The sequence below is a fragment of the Hypanus sabinus genome, chromosome 17 (assembly GCF_030144855.1).
Source record: "Hypanus sabinus isolate sHypSab1 chromosome 17, sHypSab1.hap1, whole genome shotgun sequence".
Classification (NCBI taxonomy): Eukaryota; Metazoa; Chordata; class Chondrichthyes; order Myliobatiformes; family Dasyatidae; genus Hypanus; species Hypanus sabinus.
In genome coordinates, this window is record NC_082722.1 from 38804103 (window position 1) to 38824073 (window position 19971).

The window sequence follows — 19971 nt, forward strand, 5'->3', positions numbered from 1 at the left end:
AAACAAAGCAACTGTCACTAATAGGATCAATCTTTCAAATATGTCCTTTGTTTAGCTTCTGATTGTAAATGGGAGCCAGCCTTCCAGTTCTTGAAATGTAAATGGCAAGCAGTAATCAGCTTGGAGTTTGAAAACATAGCTTTGCAAACAGCCTGTCTATGGAGCAGACTGCTAGACTACTGCACCCGGTCTATTGCTGCTCAAGAGGTGCAATATTGGACAATGGGTTATCTAATTTGCCTCAAAAAGACAACACTTGCTAAGTTGCTTTGTTCAAGAAACTTGCAGACCAGATGAAGAATTAATCTATTAGTAAGTGGAGTTTTGTGTACTCAGAGAAGCTAGTTTTACAGCATTGATTGTGATCAGCTGGGATCCAAGTCTCCAAAAACTTTTAGACCATTTGTGTAAAAAGGGTATCTGAGGAAATCACCCAAGTACTTACTCAAGGAGATTCGTCATGACATCCAAAACTTTGACAAGATTCTACAGATGTGTAGTGAAGAGTCTATTGGCTGGCTACATCACAGACTGGTGTGGAAAATCACACAAAAAGTAGTGGATATGGCCTAGTCCATCACGGCTGTGGTAAACTACGTATACCTGTCTGGACACGCCCCTCTGCCTACTGCTCCTCCCACAGACCCCTAAAAAAGACGATTGGAGGCACTGCTCCTTCCTCAGTCTCCGAGATGCCGTGCTCCATTTTGCTGCTAATAAAAGCCTATCGTTCGCCTCCCGTCTCCAAGAGTTATTGATGATGCATCAATTTTATTAGCAGCAATTTTAAAACATGGAGAGCATTTTATGACCAGACAGATTGGATCTCAACCCACAATCCCAGGAAGCCGGTGACGATTTCGAACTCTGGCTAGCATGCTTCAAATCGTACCTGGAGGAGATTCATGTGACCGACCCTGCCACGATGCACAGGGTTCTCCTCTCCAGAGTCAGTGCAAAGGACTACTCCATGATCAGAGACCAAACAGACTACCGGGGTGAGATGGATGCCCTCAAAAGACAATATCGGCGGCCGGTGAACACCGTCTACACAAGACATCAATTAGCGACACGGTGGCAGCGGGCCAGAGAGTCGAGCGCTGAGTTTGTCCGGGCCCTACAGACACTCATGCGGGCCTGCGACTACAGGGGATTGACGGCGGAACAACATGCGGAGCTGCTAGTAAGAGATGCCTTCGTTACAGGGATCAGGTCAGTGTACGTGCGCCAGTGGCTGCTGGAGCACGCCGATCTTATCCTACATTCGTTGATCGAGCTGGCCGTCACGCTGGAGGCCGCTCTGCACGATGCTGACGCTATCCAGGCGCACGATCTCCCATCGGCCCCATGGACGCTGTTGACCCCGCAATCCGCCGCCGAATCGATCACGGCTGCTGCCAGTCGCAAGTCCGTGCAGTGTTACTTCTGCGGACTCGAAAAGCACCCCTGAAAACGCTGCCCGGCCTGAGAAGCTACCAGCTCCAGCTGCGGAAAGAAGGGCCACTTCGCCAAGGCCTGTAAGTCCAAACCACGGGCGGGGTCGAGCAGCGCTGCGTGCGAGGCATGGGGGTTGCCATCTTGGTCGCTGCCATCTTGCCTGCCCGCCTCATGCAAGACATGGGGGCGGCCATCTTTGTTGGCACCACCTCGCCCCACCTCCGACCCACGGGTGCTTACCAGGCACCTAGACGGCGATTCAGCTCTGGCCTCTGTGACCCTTGACCAAAGTGCCCCACATCAGCTCACAAGGTCAATGACGGACATCCTGGTGGAGGGGCACAGGACTAGCTGCCTGTTTGACACAGGCAGCACTGAGAGTTTTATTCACCCGGACACAGTGCAATGCTGCGGACTCGTGACACGGCCGGTAAGCCAGAGGGTCACCTTGGCTTCTGGGTCATATTCCACAGACATCCGGGGGGGTTGTGTAGCGACATTGGTGGTGCAGGGCACAGAATATCGGGACTTTGCGTTACTGGTCATGCCTCAACTGTGTGCCCCTGTGCTATTGGGGCTCAATTTCCAGAGCCACCTGAAAAGTGTGACAATGGAGTATGAAGGGCCCCTCCCACCAATCACTGTCAGAAATCCTCAGTTTTGTGGGACTTCGTCATATACCCCACTACTGACCACACACACACACCGACCCGCCCATCCCACCCAGCACCATGCCAACAGCCGTGCTACTGACACCACTTGCAGCCTCCCCACCCTCAAGATTCCTCCCCCACTGCTGTTTTCCAATCTGACCCCCGACTGTAAACCTGTGGCAACTAAAGCAGGAGGTACAGCACGGGGGACAGGGCCTTCATTCAGTCAGAGGTACAGCGGCTGCTCAGGGAGGGGATCATTGAGCCAAGCACAAGTCCTTGGAGGGCCCAGGTGGTCGTTGTTCGAACCGAGCAGAAAAATAGGATGGTCGTGGACTATAGCCAGACCATCAATAGGTTCACGCAGCTTGACACGTACCCCCTACCCCGCATCGCGGATATGGTCAACCAGATAGCTCAGTACAAGGTGTACTCGATAATAGATCTGAAATCTGCTTACCATTAGCTCCCCATCCGCCCAGAGGACCGCCCCTACACTGCCTTCGAGGTGGGCAGCAGGCTCTATCACTTCCTGCGCGTCCCATTTGGTGTCACAAATGGTGTCTCGGTCTTCCAGAGGGAAATGGACCGGATGGTGGACCAGTGCCAACTGAAGGCCACGTTCCCATATCTGGATAACATCACCATCTGCGGTCACGGCTGGCAGGATCACGACACTAACCTCCAACGATTTTTCCAAGCGGCCAAAGCTCTTAACCTCACCTATAACAGGGACAAGTGTGTGTTCGGAACCACCCGACTTGCTATCCTTGGGTATGTCGTGGAGAACGGGGTCATTGGCCCTGACCCTGACCGTATGTGTGCCCTGTTGAAACTCCCTCTTCCCACCACCCTCAGAGCCCTCAAACAGTGCCTGGGCTTCTTTTCCTATCATGCTCAATGGGTCCCTCACTACGCAGACAAGGCCCACCCCTGGTCAAGTCTGCCGCATTTCCCCTCTTAGCCGAGGCCTGCATAGCCTTCAGCCGCATTAAAGAGGACATTGCCAAAGCAACGATGCATGCGGTGGACGAGACCATTCCCTTCCAAGTAGAGAGTGACGCCTCTGACTTCGCGCTGGCTGCTACCCTCAATCAGACAGGCAGGCCAGTACAATTCTTTTCTCATACCCTTCAAGGCCCTGAAATTTGGCACTCCGCAGTGTAGAAAGAAGCCCAGGCCATAGTGGAAGCTATTAGGCACTGGAGGCACTATCTCGCCAGCAAAAGGTTCATCTTGCTGACAGACCAGCGCTCGGTTGCGTTCATGTTTAGCAACTGACAGCAGGGCAAAATCAACAATGATAAAATTTTGAGGTGGAGAATAGAACTCTCCACCTACAACTATGATATCCTGTAACGGCCTGGAAGGCTCAATGAGCCTCCTGATGCCCTATCCCAGGGAGCGTGTGCCAGCGTGCAGCTCAACCAGCTATACGCCCTCCATGCAGATCTTTGCCACCCAGGGGTCACCCAACTTTACCATTTCGTGAAAGCCCGGAACCTGCCTTACTCCCTTGAGGACATCAGGACAATGACCAGGGACTGCCAAGTCTGTGCTGAGTGCAAACCGCACTTCTACCGTCCTGAAAAAGCACAACTTATCAAGGCCACCCGCCCCTTTGAGCGACTGAGTGTCGACTTTAAGGGCCCCCTTCCCTCCACAGACCGCAATGTCTACTTTCTCAACATTATCGACAAGTACTCGCAGTTCCCCTTTGCCATCCCCTGCCACGTCTGTCATAAAAGCCCTGTGCCAGCTCTTCATTCTGTTCAGATATCCCTGCTATATCCACAGTGATAGAGGGTCCTCGTTTATGAGTGACGAGCTGCGCCAGTACCTGCTGGCTAGGGGTATTGTTACTAGTAGGACCACAAGCTATAATCCCCGGGGAAATGGACAGGTGGAGAGGGAGAGTGCCACTGTGTGGAAGGCCACACTCTTAGCCCTTAGGTCAAAGGGATTGCCAGTCACTCGCTGGCAGGAGGTCCTCCCTGAGGCACTCCACTCCATCCGCTCCCTGTTAAGCACCTCCACCAATGCCACCCCTCACGAGCAACTCATTTCTTTTCCCAGGAAGTCTGCCACTGGGACCACCCTACTGGCTTGGCTGACGTCCCCAGGGCCAGTGCTGCTCCGGAAACATGCGAGGAGCAATAAATACTCCCCGATGGTCGAGAGGGTTCACCTACTTCATGCGAACCCCCAGTATGCCTACATGGTCTTTCCTGGTGGGCGGGAGGACACGGTCTCTGTCTGCGACCTAGTGCCCGCAGGAGCACCAGACCCCTACCCTGAACACTCCACGGTGACTATGAACCCCGGACCCACCGATGTATATACCCACGAGACACCGCGCACACCAAGCCCTACACAGACTCCTCACGACATTCCCATACCGGGCGCCACACACACGCATGAGGGATCACTGACGTCTAACGGGCTGGCACCTCCAGTTAGGCCGGAACCAGCACAACCACCATCACCAGTGCAATCACCACCGGCACCTGTGCAATCGCAGCCGGTGCTACGTAGGTTGCAGCAACAGACTTGACCGCCTTATAGACTTAACCTGCAAATATACTTGTAAGAAACTTCACCCCATGGGGACTCTCTTTTAAAACAAAGGGGGGGGGGGTGAATGTGGTAAACTATGTATACCTGTCTGGACATGCCCCTCTGCTGACTGCTCCTGTGGCTCCTCCCACAGATCCCTGGATAAAGGCGATTTGAGGCACCGCTCCCCCCTCAGTCTCCGAGATGCCGTGCTCCATTTTGCTGCTAATAAAAGCCTATCGTTCACCTCCCGTCTCCGAGAGTTATTGTTGGTGCATCAATGGGTAAAACCCTCCCCATGATTGAGCACATCTACATGAAATTCTGTAGCAGGAAAGCAACATGCATCATCAGGTGACCCCCCCCCCCCCCCACCAACCAGCACCCAAGACAAGCTCTCTTCTCACTGCTGCCATCAGGAAGAAGATACAGGTCTCAGGACTCACACCACCAGGTTCAGGAACAGTTATTACCCTCAACCATCAGGGTCTTGAACCAAAGGGGATAACCACTCAACTTCATTGAAATGTTCCCACAACCAATGGACTCACTTTCAAGAACTCTTCATCTCATATTCTCATTATTTATTGTTTATTTATTTATTATTATTATTTCTTTCTTTTTGTACTTGCACAGTTCATTCTCTTCTACACACTGGGTGAAAGCCCAGGTTGGGCAGTGCTTCATTGAAATTGTTACGGTTACTATTCTATAGATTTATTGAGTATGCCCACAAGAAAATGAATCCCAAAGTTGTTCATGGTGACACATATGCATTTTGATAAATTTACTTTGAACTTGTAAGAAACTATAAATGTAAAGAAGAGTTCAGGCTTATCATTAGGAATGAGATAAGGAACATCAAGAAATATGAAGAAAAATGGGGTGAACGAGAGTCCATTCACCTTGGCTTCATGTTCTGCAGTGGCAATTCATTCATCTGCATCGTTGATATGGCTTGTTAGTTTATAGGAATTGCACCTGTGTTTTGGAAATGGTTTGTGTTTTAGAAACGGTTTGTAATTTGGAAATGTTCAAGACAGAAATGTGTGTGTCTTAAATGTGTTTTATGAATGTTGTTTGGATTTAAATGTGTATTTATGTAAATAAGTGAACTGTATTTTAAACTACTTTATTAGCTACAAGTATCTTCTCCTAGGAAGGGAAAGGGGACACACTGCTTGAATATTGCATATTGGTAGCTAATTTCACAATGGAGAATAAACAGGGAAGTGAACTAGTCTTTGAAGTTTGTGTAGGTACAGTATAATCTCCCCATAGTACTCGTGGCTATTTATATCCAATAGGGCTTAAGAGCTCCGTTTGAGTTTAGAACTTTGTGGTCAGCAAACCCAATACCATCACACCTCTTCCTTTCAAACCCATAATTTCTTCCAAGACTACTCTTGAAGTCAGCTCCCCACTTCCATGCCTGTTCCTAACTAGCAATATCAGCACATTAAGCTTCTTTGTACATTGTATTATAAATTGTGAGGCTCTGGGATGTGTCCAGAAGACTCGATTAACTGAATAGAATAAAGAAAAAAACTGAACCTATCTGATGATAAAATAGCCATTTCTGGTATAAGCTGAAGGAGACAGACAGCCACCTAAAGTTGGAGATTTTGATCTTAGTTCTGGAAGACTGCAATGTGCCCAGAAGAAAGAGGAGGTGTTATTCCTTGCGTTTGCATCAGGCTTTGAGGTAATCATGCAGCAGTCAGAGTGGGAGTTGAATGGCAAATTAAAATGGCAGGCACCATTAGCGTGGGGCTACGCCAGTGAATCTCAGTTTGGGCTTATCCCTGGGAATGGAGGCAATGTTGAGAGCAGATGCTGCAATGGCTCCAAGGTTTTTCACAAGTATTGGAAAACCTCAACACCAATCACAAGCAGGCTTAGGACACTGGACCCACTGAGCCTGCTGCACTATCCATCAAGAACACTGTCAATCTTCTGCATTGTTTATGATTGAAACTTCATGTTTAAAACTTTAAACTGAAATGGTCACCTATGTTTTAGGAAAACTCCAGCTACCACGAGTACCTTCAGAAGAAAAGAGCAAGATAGAGGAAGAAAACCGCTAGATAGATGAATATGTGCTCGTCACAGTCACACCAAAATCTACAGAGATGAAGTATAACATTTCTCCTTTCTCTGCAGAAGATCAGTTCAAAATCTGAAGTCAATAAACTGACCACTGTCAAAATTCCATAAAACCAGAAAACATGTTCTCATATCCCATGGGAAATTCCACCAACTGAATCATCAAAGACTGTGAATATGTTCAACTATCCAGGAAAGGAATAGACTAAGTCCCTCCACAAAACTACTGTCAAAACAATACTTCCTCTTCAAACTGGCAGACAATAAACCCACGTGGCTATTCTGTCGCCATGGAAAAATTTATTAGTACCATACCTCCCATTAGCACCTCTACAAACAAATTACCGATTGTGAAATGTAGAAGTAACCCTCACCAGGACAGTAAGTACGAATGTACACAGAGTGCCTTGTTACTCACAATTATTAAAGTGCATTTGTCAGAAAAAGTCAAAGGAATCATTTAGGAAATGATACATAAGATGTAGCTCTAAAGCCCCTACTCTGGCTGTCTCCAGTCCCTTTACCCTACAAGGAGAAACATCATTATGAAAAATTGAAATTAAAATCAATTGAATGGTTAACAAGCATTTGCATATTGTGAAATTAATCTCAAGCTGTCAGTGACTGGGATATAAATTGCCCATTTCCTCTGTGAAGTTGCCAATGGCTGTTAAAGGGCTCCCAACTCCTGACTTGTGGATACTAGAGTATTACTTGCCTATTGTTTTCCTTCACAATGCTTGATACCATTAATTAAAACATCTACTGTGTGCTGGTGACCAGAGACAAATTTCTGTCCCCGAGTACTTATTACAATCCAATTAATTGAAACATAAATGTGAACTGGGAATCTCATTGTTCACGACTGATTCATTGCACTATATTTTAGAGATTCCTGATGATGCCATTTAATACTCTGAACCTGAACCAGCCATGGTATTTTCAACCAATTATCTCATGTGGGAATAAAGAATAGAGCTTATGAAGGGGAATTTCACTTGGTCTCCTTATGTTCTTTGAAACTGTCACCTCAACACCAATAAAGTCACAGAAAAGAAAAGAAGCTGCAGTTGTATCCAGGTGGGTGAATTTATCCTCTGAACAGCTGAGCTACAGAGATCCAGGTTTACTTTAGTTTGTTCTTCTGCTTCGCAAATGCCACTAAAAATGAACACGCCTTTGTATCTGGGCCAATATGAGACATAATGGGTTTAAAAGCAACTGCATCATCTGACAATGCTTGTGAGAGCCTGTCTAACAAATCACGACCCAAAGAATCCGAGATGGGTTGGATTTGTGTCAAGTTGGCTTTGAAACAAGCCCAGACCCTGGCCTCAAGTTGGACTGGACCAGACTCATTTCTCTGAGAGAGAAAAAAAAAAGAGATGAAATAGGAAAGGACTATAAATAAGATATTGTAATCCTGTTTAGTTTAACAGAAGAAAAGCAAACATGTTATTTTGGACCATCAATGCTTTCAATTGCAATAAACCTTTCAGTGCAAGTCAGTTTTCATTTGCATTGTAATTTATAATTGTAAACACAGGAAAACAATATTAGGCATCAGTCTAACTGAAAGCTGAATGCATTCTGCAGAAGAGTGTCAATCCAGCCATTTGGCCATTACATCAGATGACACTCAGCAGCAAGTGCACTTCCTGCTGCTCCCCCTGCCCCTGCCCTGATCACTGTACAACCAAGACATCAGTCATTTACATCGACATGCACCATCCATGACAAAGGATCAAAAACGAGCCTGAATTCAGTGTGTAAAGCAAGCCCAGAGACAGAGTGAGATCCACAGAAACATCAGCACTGATATGACTACTAGGAATTTTTGTACGCTTGCTCTCAATTGGGCCCACAGGCTCCTCTCACTGGGTGGCCAGCACTCAAATGTGCAAGTCGGTGATTTGACCTGGATTCTTTAATGTTTGAACTGTACGCGGCTGTCATTTAAATCAATAGTCAGTGTTTATTAATAGGATCATGGAAAAACTAGTGACACTGTGTATACATTTCAGTTCTGAGATGATTCAAGAAGCACGCAGTGGGGATACTGTGACTTAAAGCCTCTATTTGTGAGGGATGAAATTACAACAGTTAAATCCATCTTGGCTACATGCAAGCACCAAACAGCAGAGCGCACTTTGTATCGTTTCACATTCCAGTAAGATCTCTTAACAAGAATTCCCACTTTTAGTAAAAATGAAACGCAAGGACATTGTAGCCTCGTGTAACAGCTACTGCTTTTTGAGATCCTGCGCATACAAACAGAAAATAAGACAGTCAGTTTATTTACCTGAGCAGTGACCAAAATTAAAGTCTTAGGTCTAAAACATGGATAGAGGCCAGGTGCAAAAAAAACACGGTCAGTGCGTAGGGACCAATGGTGATTTGAGGGCCTGATGCTGGGCACTTCGTTATCATTGAGGCCAGGTCTTGTGAACCTGTTCAGAAAGCCAGCTGAGCCGAGTGCATGGTTACACATTGGGGAGGGTGGCTTTGTGGACAGGAATTGGTAGGCAGAAAGATGGGGTCACTTTCAGACCATCACAAACCTTGCAACCTGATCTGCCAATTTACAGAGTTGTGTGTGTAAGACGAGATCCCCTTCACATAATGTCTTGGAGACCTGTAAACAATAGATTTCATCGCAGGGTGCTAACTCACAATCAGGCAGTGGGATTTCTTCAGTCCTTCAAGCTCGACCACATGTTACTGGTTCAATGTACCTTCTGAGGTGCCAGACTACTTCCAAACTGAGCTGTCTGATCTTCCTTTGGTAGAATCAGATTAGCTATCAAAAGACTTTAAAATAAAGAAACTTGGCACAAGAGATTCTGCAGATGCTGAGAATTTTGAACAACACACACAAAATGTTGGAGGAACTCAGTAAGCCTGGAGTCGTCATGAAGGGTCTCGGCCCAAAACATAGACTTCACCTTCACCTTCATGGATAGCCTAGCTTGCTGAGTTCATCATCTTGATATGTTTTGTTTGAGAAAATATGTCCTAATTGCCAATGGAGTCCCTTCTGCAAACTTACATAAGTCACATTGCCTTGTGATCTGATCGCTTACTGCAGTTTAGCTCAGTAACGTCAACTTTGTATCAGAGAAAGATCCTGAGTAAAAGATCCAGCATTCCCGTGGACAAAAGAGAACAGCACGACAAAAGTAAAGGTTTACCACCTTTTTTTTGATCTTTAAAACTCAAAGTATAATTTTAGTCTGTAACTGACTTCACTATTTTGTTTCTCAATCTCTAAAAGTTAACAGATGTGGCACAGCAAGGTTAAAACAGAGGTTCCTGATAGCCATGCAAAGCTCTAAGACTTTAAAGCCCCTATTAAAATTTGACCATGCACCACATAATGAAACTTCAAACACAGAGACTTAAGTGGATTATATGGTTAAAACGATGAAAGAGTCTATGCATTTCAACTCTCAATGGCTTTTATTCATTACATTGTTTCTTTAAATCCTCCAAGTATGTTAGGAACCTTTATACTCTACTAATGAGCAACGAGTCAATTTTTTGACCTGGATTTTGAGTCTATTTGGGTAGAGTTAGGGTAGAACTTTTTCCAAAAAATGAGGCTTTGGCCGTATCTTTGTCCCTGGGACTGATGATATTTATCTCACTGGCCACGTTCCCAACTATTCATAAGAACAAGCTGATGGGAAGCAGTTGAAGACTCCATAGTTCAGAATCCGCTACTGATATCAAATAACTTGCTACATTTACTGCCAGTGCCATCTTTGGGAAAGTCCTTGGTATAGAACTTTAGAATTCAGAACCATTAAGTCCTCAGCAGCTTTCTGCTACTATTTTGGTTTCTAAGGTTTGTATGGGAATCACAGTTATACTTCCTGAAGACTCACTTGAGCATATGACCAAGGGGATCAAATTAAACTTGTCTTCTGGTTAAGAGAAATTGAGAAATACATGAAGAACAACAGACGGAAAAGATGAGTCTTTGTGTATAATGATAGCGCATTAGCAGAATCTGGTCCTTCCAACAAGGGTTTGAGCAATTCAAGATGCACATTTACTAACAGGGAAGGCAAAGGCAATATCTATTTAGAATCCTCAGCACAGCAGCCACAAATATTTATCAAAAAATAGATTATATCTGCTTTGGATTATTGCGAACGGACAGGCAGATGTGTTCATTTTTCAAAGTTATTCCAAATTCATCACAAAATTCACGGCAAGGCAGGTTTACACAATAGGTGACTGCAACTCTTTCACCCTGTTGTAGCAGCTCAATAAATAACTTGCCAGGTTTTTATTGTTTCCCCAATTCCTGTGTTCTTTCCACCATCTAGTTATGACAATTCAATGTAAAGGTAAATGAAAGGGGTGGAGCATATAGTTAACTTCCTGGGCAACTTTTTGATTTGCACTGAGTTTTGCTTATTCCAAATAAAGTTATTATTTGAAAATGACATCTCATGGGTTAATTAAGTAAAACATTCCTTATAAAAAAGATGCAAAAGTAAATTGATAAAAAAATAAACACTATTCCAATAATTTCTGTTCACTTTTTGCAAGAACAAGTAATGAGATGGAAATTCAGATGGATGTGGATATCTGAATACATATTTTTTGCAATAAGGAACAATGATGATATTTCTCGGTTTGACCATGACCTCCAGAATTTCAGCCAACAACTTCAAAGTTCTAAGTGAAATCTATTATAATAATACATACGTGTCACCACATACAACCCTGAGATTCTTTTTCTGCGGGCATACCTAACAAATCTATAGAACAGCAACTGTAAACAGGCTCAACGAACAAGAAACTACACAAATGCAGATATAAATAAATAGCAACACATAACAAGCATGAAATAACAATATAACAGAGTGCTTAAATGAGTGTAGTTATCCTCTTTTGTTCAGAAGCCTGATGGTTGAAGGGTAGAAACTGTTCCTGAACCTGGTGATGTGAGTCCTGAAGGACCTGTACCTTCTCCCTGATGGCAGCAATGAAAAAGGTACAAGGCCTGGGCGGTGAGGATCTTTGATGATGGATGCTGCTTTTCTATGGCAATGTTTCATGTAGATGTGCCCGATGGCTGGGAGGGTTTTACCCATGATGCACTGGGCCGAGTCCACTACGTTTTGTAGAATTTTCCGCTCAAAGACATTGGTGTTCCCATACCAGGCCATATTGCAGCCATGATGACATGATTTGCATATGTGACATCATCTCTCGCTGTGCCATGATGTTGCCCAGTAAATTAGGTCACATATCCTTAAGAATACTGACATTGCTTGCTCCTGTACGACTCTGCATCTATTCGGATTTTTTGGATCAGGTCCATATCCTGAGATGGGAAGTCAATCCAAGTAAATATTTTGTTTAAACTCATCTGCTCCCTCAAGCCACTAACCACCCAACTAACACCAATGTCTGATTGCAAACTGACCATATTACCACTTAAAGTCAAAGTCACTTAACTCCTGAACACTAACGGGAATTCAATTTCAGCTTGCTATAACGTGTATATAATGACTGAATTCACCATATCTCTTTTCCCTGACACCAGAAGGTCCCAAGTTACCCAAGTTTCCAAGACCTTGAAGATAATACTAATTACCCATCTTCCTGACTCCAATCGGAAGAACAAACTAAAGATAACATTGGGCATCACGATCCAATTACAAACATTGTTGTTTGCAAGAAGTTTTGTCGTCAATCAGTTTGTCTACTCTCTGTTTTCATGCCTTTAAGTAAAACCATTAATAAGACCCCTTCAAAAGTAACATGGTGATCAAATACATAACAACTCCAATGACCTGTTCAAAGGAATGAGTCAATCTCGAATACTCACTGATTAAGCATCGCATGCTGAAGTAAAAAAACAGCTAGTCAGTAATTGCACTTTCCCAATATCTGTAATCCTCTCACAAAATCTCATAACCAAGCAATACAATTCACAGCAATAAGGGATTGATTTATATGCAATTTGCAAAGCACTTATTAGAGAAAACTCCTTAACCTCCAAAGAACACCAAATTTGCACAGAATAGGAAGAGACAAGCCCTTTAATATTTATGAATCACGCCACATTGAAACTCAAAACTACACCTCCACCAGAAATGTACTTGTTTCTATTTACAGTCACTATACACATCGCCTTTCTAACTCTCAACCAGAGAGTCAAATTCAAACAGCATAAAAATTAACTAATGAAGTACAGCCAAGGTATCTCTGGACGTTGTTGGAAATGTGCCCATTTCTGAGGTGCTGATAGACTGACATGCTTTGATGTATATATTGGCATATCAATTAAAATTATGTTATCACATACAGTACAAGTACTTTAATAGCTGCAGGCTATCATTTGAAATAAACATTAGTGTGTTTCTGAAAAGACATACACAGCAAACAGTCCTCACTAGCCTTATTTCTATGCTGTGAATAGTTTCACTTCCCATTCAACAATGCACGGTGAAGTCAAAAATCTTTGACAGTCATGGTTTATGCTAAGGTAAACACGATTAAACGCAACGAGCTTGCCACAGGGCTGACTGAAGACAATCAAGTGAAAACCACTCATTCTTCATTTCAGTTTACCAAAAGCCACCCCTTTTCTCTCCCTTGCCCATTTTTTCCCACCACAAAGTTGGACATGTCAGAAAATCTTTACGCGCTTAAATTTTAACACTTAAGCCAGATCTGTAATAGAAGTTTGCGGAGAAGAGAAACTCAAGACAAGCACAATCACTCTGCTTAGTAAATGGCAGCTATCCATGTAATTCCTGTGAAGTGAAGGAGAGTCAGCAAGTCTGGTGTAGTGCGAGATGAACTCCCATGGTTTCTCTTCACACATCATAGGAGCGATTGGCATAACCTGATTGGACTGTACTTTTTATAACGGGCTCTGATAGACAATACCGATCGAAGGGCATCTCTGAGATTGAAATACTATCAGAAGTGGACTTTACTCAAACTCTATACTCAAGTCTCCTTAGCACGTGGAAAATCTGCTACCTCCATACAGAGGGCAGAACCGGCTGGGACAGTTCTACCAGCTGCATGTCTGTACCACCTCTGCTGAAGTGAATACTTTAACACATCTCATCTGCCATCATTGTGTCCATTCTGTTACCCTGTCTATATCACCCTTGCAACTTACTTTCCCATCCATCTCTGAATCATTAGCAAATTTAGATACATCACATATTGATGTCCTGATGAAGGGTCTCGACCCAAAACGTTGACTGCTTCTTTCAACGGATGCTGCCTGACCTGCTGAGTTCATCCAGCTTTTTTGTACGTCTTGATTTGACCACAGCATCTGCAGTGCACTTTGTGTTCACATATTGTCATTCTGTTAATACAGATTTCATACAGTTGAAGCCTAATACTGACCTGAGACTTACCTCCTGTTAGAGCTAAAAATGTGCATTCCTGCTTTCTCTTAATTGATTCTCTAAACATGATAGATTCACCTCAATGCCATGAAACATTTTTGCAGTACAGTCGGCCCTTGGTATCCACGAGGGATTGGTTCCAGGACACCCCACAGATACCAAAATCCGCAGATGCTCAAGCCCCTTATATAAAATGGCAAAGTATTTGCACATAACATGCGCACATCTTCCCATTTACTTTAAATCAGCGGATGCCGCTTCTCCCATGATCTTTAAGTTCTTGAGACTGTAGCGCTTTACATAGCTAGCCAGCCATCCCTTACTAGCCTTAAACTCCTTCCTCTCGTTCCCCTCAACCCCCTCACAGTGGTACTCACAGAGGCTAAGTGCTTTTTCATAGTTTTGCCATCAACAGGGATATGCTTCTGTGACATGTCCTCTAGCCACACAATGCTTTCTTACTCTTTGCAAGCACTTTATCACGAACCAGAGAGGCCATTTTTGCCCTTGTAGGGGCAGCACTAACACTTCCACGAATTTCAGCTTCTTTCTGCTTTACTGTGCGAATGCTCAATTTGTTCTTACCGACCCTTCGGCCCACTTCACTTTACCTCCCTCTTAGCCTTTAAGGAATTGCTTTGATCACTTAATTGCTCAAACAACGAGTGCTGGAGGGAGACTACAGGAAATATTTTATTCTGAATGTATTTTCGATCCGCGGTTGGTTGAATCCGCCGATGCGGAACCCACGGATATGGAGGGCCGACTGTAATCTGTAATATGACACCTTATCAAATGTCATTTGAAAATAAATTATGTCTGTTAGCTCTTCTTTTGTTGCTAACATACACAAAAGAGCTTTAGTAAATCTGTTACTGCAACACTGCATTTGTTAACTCTGCCTAACTTTTCTTGGTGTTGTTCTCACATCCAACAATAATAGATTCCAACAGTTTTCTAACAAATGGTTTGCAATTCCCCATTTTTACTTCCCCATCTATTATTTTTTCAATTTCCTTTCACCTTTCAGAATTGGGAGAATTTTTCAAAACTTTTTCTTTTTGCTGTTGTAACATAGCTTGCTTTCTTTGCATGTACTTAAACTAATACAGTCGGCCCTCCCTATCCGCGGATTCCGCATGCGTAGATTCAACCAACTGCGGATTGGGAAAACCCGGAAGTTCTCTCTCCAGCATTCGTTGTTTGAGCATGTACAGACTATTTTTTCTTGTCATTATTCCCTAAACAATACAGTATAACAACTATTTACACAGCATGTACATTGTATTAGGTATTATAAGTAATCTAGAGATGATTTAAAAGTACTGGCAGTTCCCAGGTTATGAATGAGTTCTGTTCCTGAGTCTGTCTTTAAGTTGGATTTGAAGTCGGAACAGGTACATCCGGTATTATTTAGCCTCAGTTAGTAACATGTTTTTCTTAGTATATGGTATATATTTTACCTTTCTATGCATATAAAACACATAAGAAACATATGTATTTCAATAATTAAACCACTGTGTTGCTTAGTAATAATTGCAGCTTTCATCAGGGCAGGGCCTTTCACATGCTCAATTAAAATTGTTCCGACCATTGACCAACTGTAGCCTAATGTTTTTCCAATGACCGATGGTGTTTCACCTCTTTCTGATCACTTTATTACTTCCACCTTATTTACAATCGTGATTGTGATTATTTTCATGCACAGAAACACTGCGGAATCAGAGCTGCACCAGGTCCTAAAGTCCACAGCACTGAGACAGGTTAAGTCCAGGGTTCTGCTGAGTCCTAAAGACCACCGCACTGAGACAGGTTAAATAAGGGACTTGAGCATCCACATTTTTTGGTATCCACGGGGGGTCCCGGAACCAATCCCCCACAGATAAGGAGGGATGACTATAATTGCAACATATATTCATATTCCTTGCTGCTCTTATTTTCATTCTGCATCAATACTTTCACCCTCCTTTGATTTTTAAAAATATATCCAATCCTTAGGTCCAGTAATATTCTCCGCAACTTTACAACCCTTTTCATTCAAACTGGTACCATCTTCAACTTATTAGAATGCTCTTTGGGTAGAGTCCTTATTTTTCAGTCGAGTACATGTTCTGGGTGTGAACCAGTTTGAAACACATGCAAAGTAAAAGGAGATTAATAAAAGAGCAATGTAGAGACACAGTAAAAGACTTGCGAACGCACAGTTCCACAGTTTACTTTTTGTGCCAGTTTGATTGCGGCTGGGCTACTCATCTTAAGGAGGAAGGGATCTCCGTCCCAGAGAAAGGTTCATTGGTGAGTGGGCAAAACATCATTTTAACAAGTAGGAATCTAGACAATCTAATAAAGCATGTAAGTGGAGGAAAGATTGTAATACTGCAATCTGGCACTATATCAAAATCCTGAACAGCACAACAGCAAGGCAAACCTTAGTGGCATAAACTACAACTTTAATGAAGCTACGTAAAATACTGACTGTGGTCTTGACAATTGCAAAACATAAATGAAATATTAATATTATACCAAGAGAGGAGTTCATCATCAATTCACATTAACATCTGTTTTTAAAGAAACATGAAGTATTTCATTAGCTTGTAAAATTATTAAGATTAATGCCTCACACGATGCCATGCATGTCCTTCAGCAGATCATTCAGTGGCTCAATAGTAAAGACAGATTGGGTGCTGTCTATGCAGAATATGCACGTTCACCCTGTGACGATGGTGGTTTCCTCTGCACACGCCAGCTTCCTCCCTCGTCAGGGATGTGTAGGTTGGTCGGTCAACCGCTCTGTGTAAGTGAGTGGCTGAATCCAGAGGGAGTTGATGAAAATGTGGGAAGAATGGAAGACGAAGAATCTGTGAAAGGACGGCTGATGATCAGGTCTGCTCTCAGAGGGCGAAAGGGCTTGCTTCCCTGCGGTATCTCTCTATCTGATTCAAAGAGCTCATCAGAACACTCGTGAAATTCATCATGTATCACTTGCACTAAATGAACAATACACTGGTGGTTGCATATTGTCCTACCACCACTGAAGTAACTGGAATGCAGTAGATTGAGCAGCATCAAGGGGAGAAACAGATCTTTCAAAGTTTCAGGTGATGCATGCTTTAATGAGAAGGTACAATGGTAGAAAAATATCAAACAAAATGATCACACATGATAGCCCAAATTTTATTAAGAAACACAGGCTGTTTGCTCCGAGTTGCTAATATTTTTTATCCTAAGCACTGCATCAAAACACATGCCTCGATTTCATAGTCAAAGTACAACTGGGCTTTTCCTGGCTGCATTCTGCCATTTCACTCCTCATGGATTTCACAGCAAAGCTCCCCATGTGCTGCTCCATGATCAGCACTCGTTCTCCTATCACCTGCCCATGAAACAATAAGAGACTCGCTCAGTGTTTCCGTTACCATGCCTATGTGCCCTTCTCGCCCACTTTCTCTAAAATGCTCCACAAACCATCAGCACACATCTTCCTTTCACTTGATCCACCTTAACCTCTCCATAGCTGCTGCCTGACCCACTTTGTTCCGCCAGCATTTTGTGTGTGCATTGCTCAAGATACTGAGCATCCACAGTATGCCACACCAGCAGACTCGCAGGTGAAGTGTCACCTCACCTGGAAGGACTGGCTGGGGCCCTGAATGGTGGTGAGGGAGGAAGGGTAAGGGCAGGTGTAGCACTTGTTCCGCTTGCAAGGATAAGTGCCAGGAGGGAGATCGTGGGAAGGGATGGGGGAGACAAATGGACAAGGGAGTTGTGTAGGGAGTGATCCCTGCGGAAAGGAGAAAGGTGGGGGGGGGGGGGAGAGAGAAAGACGTGCTTGGTGGTGGGATACCGTTGGAGGTTAGGGAGAATTATATGTTGGACCCAGTGGCTGGTGGGGTGATAGGTGAGGACAAGGGGAACCCTATCCTGAGTGGGGTGGTGGGAGGATGGGGTGAGAGCAGATGTGCGTGAAATGGGAGACTTGCATTTGAGAGCAGAGTTGATGGTGGAGGAAGGGAAGCCCCTTTCTTTTAAAAAGGAACACATCTCCTTCATCCTGGAATGAAAAGCCTCATCCTGAGAGCAGATGTGGCAGAGATGGAGGAATTGCAAGAGACAGGGTGGGAAGAGGAATAGTCCAGGTAGCTGTGAGAGTCTCTAGGCTTATAGTAGATATCAGTAGAGAAACCATCTCCAGAGATAGAGGCAGAAAGATCAAGAAAGGGGAGGGAGGTGTCGGAAATGGTCCAGGTAAATTTGAGGGCAGGGTGAAAGTTGGAGGTGCAATTAAGAGATCCAGAGCGGAGTGTCCATGAAGAGGAGGAGGGTTGAAGACAGGAGAAAGGGTAATTTTTCCCCTCACATGCTGCTTGATTTGGTACTGTTTCTGTTTCTGTCTGTTCACATTACATACAATACAGAAATACATACTATTTTCGCAGTCACACTTTTTAAAAACTGCATCTGGATGTACTTCTTGCTTTCAAGTTTTCACTTGTCATATATTGGGATGAATTTTTCAGTTCATGACTGATGATGGTGCCTGTGGCTTACTTCCATGAATAAAATGCCACAACAATTCAACAGATTCAGTGGCATAGATGCCCCACTTCCCAACTTGGCTTTGGGTGTGACTTAGCATCTGTGCAAATTGGTTAACAAGTAAGCAGATAATTATACTGAAGAATTCCCACAGTAAATCAATAAGAAATTTTAATCCAAATATGCTTTATTTAACTAAATTTTGAATAAATAAAATCAGGAATAGTCAATTACGTCACAACACGAAATAGCATAGACAAAGGTTATATAATTCATTTTAAAGGGCATAGCATTTTAAAATAATCTTAGCAGATTGAATTACACACATATAATACTAGATTTTCAAGGTTGAAGGGGAAGCAGAGCCACTACCAAAGTTTAAGAATATCATTAAAATCTTGTTTACACTTTAGTTTACAAGTTGCAACCACTTCATTGTTAAAACAAAAACAGTGTAAAATTCTTATCAAATTACTGATTCTTTTTTATTGCCTCAGCAAAAACTGCAGCATTACCCAAACTGTTGCAACATAGTGAATCAGTGAACTTTATGCACCCTTGTTTATATGATGTGCATACTCCAAATTGTTTTTAAGTATCAGTGAAAGCTGATAACCTCACTGTTACTCTCAGTACAAATTCCACCTCTGTGCAGAAAATATTCAGTTTTGGCATGGAATTTAAAACTGTTTATTGTATTTCTAGATATACCAAAATCAACTTTGCCTTCTGTTTGTTTCAGTAACAACAAATAATCCTTTTTACTATTTGCAGTTAACTATTAGTCACTTCAGATGCATCATTGGAAATTATCAATTGTAAAATAAAATTAATCACTTTTAAAATTCTCTGGAGTCAGCAGACACTATTTATGAACATTAATTATTTCCAAACTGAACACAGAATAAGTAAATTAGTTAGTGTTTTTAAGAATGAGGGTGGCTGTTGTTTCCTCCGCTCCCATTCCAACCGTGTGCCAATTGTCAGGTCTAATTTTCCTGCTTGATATGTACCCTACCCCCAACCAGCACTTTTCTTTTGCAGCCATCTGTGTTTCTAATCAACGTGTCATCTCCAGCAAAGCCCAGATGATGAAAGGGAAACATCTTGACTCCAAAGCCCACTAGAAAGACCGCTTGACTGATCAAAGCCCAGAGTCACTGCTGTTTGCACTGTATTGGCTTAATGAATGCCATTAAGTGCTCAACAGATTTGATAAACATTTTGTCTCTGATTCCACACAATCTGCGGATGAAATTTAGAATTTGATCCAAGAACATGAGTTCTGT

At 43.3% G+C, this 19971-nt stretch overlaps 1 protein-coding gene across 2 annotated transcripts in view; it reads right to left on the reverse strand.

Moving 5' to 3' along the window:
• Positions 1-19971, reverse strand: part of nkd1 (NKD inhibitor of WNT signaling pathway 1) — a 94760-nt gene that overhangs the window by 44236 nt on the left and 30553 nt on the right. The gene's annotated exons all lie outside the window — the stretch shown is intronic.